We start from the raw sequence: 830 nt of genomic DNA, 5'->3' as shown, positions 1-830 counted from the left end.
CACTCGTCGGAAATGTAACGCCCCTTACCATAATCGCGAGCTTCATCTTTCAAAATAGATGTAAAGACAGAGCCCGAAAGGGGAACAGAGTCGCGTGACAGACACAGTGATGTCACTCTCTCTCTCACACACGGGCGCGCGCACACACACACACACACACGCACACGGCAGGAGTGGGACTCATTTTCAGCCCTGGAGTTTCATGCCTTAGACCGGCCCACTTATTTTTTTACTGGCCTTTTAAAGTGCTGCCTTTGCGCTTTATATTATCCATTTTTCATCTGTTATTTTTTTGCTCGCATATCTCCAACAACTGAGGGTTTTTTGTTGTTGTTGTGAGTCAAAAGATAATTACGTCATCATTAGGGTTGCCAATTAACTTCAGAAATTGAAAATAAGGGACAATTGTGATTCTTTATCTTTTATTCTTTAAGAAAATAGTGTTTATTCTTGTAGAAAATAAGTGTTTGTTCTTTAAGAAAATAAGGGACAGACTAAGGGACGCTCCAAATATTTGTACTGTACCATAATGTATGTCTGCCTGCAGTCAAATAGTTCTCAGAAATAATCACAATTGTTTTGCTTAACCTATTTATGTACAATTATTCGAAAAATAATTTTAATGTCATACAAAAAAATGTCATCGGCCTGAGTAAATTGTACCAATATAGAATTGTGACTTCACAAGTGTAGTAAGTATATAATTTAGGAGGTGAAAATACTGTGAAATTACTAATGGCATGAAATTTGAAAGCGTAACAACTGAAGGTCTATGAAACGTCAGTCAATAAAGCATTTTAAACAATGGCATTTAAAGTTTTGAACTAAAA

Source organism: Sinocyclocheilus rhinocerous, unplaced genomic scaffold, assembly GCF_001515625.1.
Source record: "Sinocyclocheilus rhinocerous isolate Xijiao unplaced genomic scaffold, SAMN03320098_v1.1 scaffold2515, whole genome shotgun sequence".
NCBI classification, from domain to species: Eukaryota; Metazoa; Chordata; class Actinopteri; order Cypriniformes; family Cyprinidae; genus Sinocyclocheilus; species Sinocyclocheilus rhinocerous.
The sequence above is the reverse complement of the archived record's forward strand: the minus strand, read 5'-3'. Positions refer to the sequence as shown.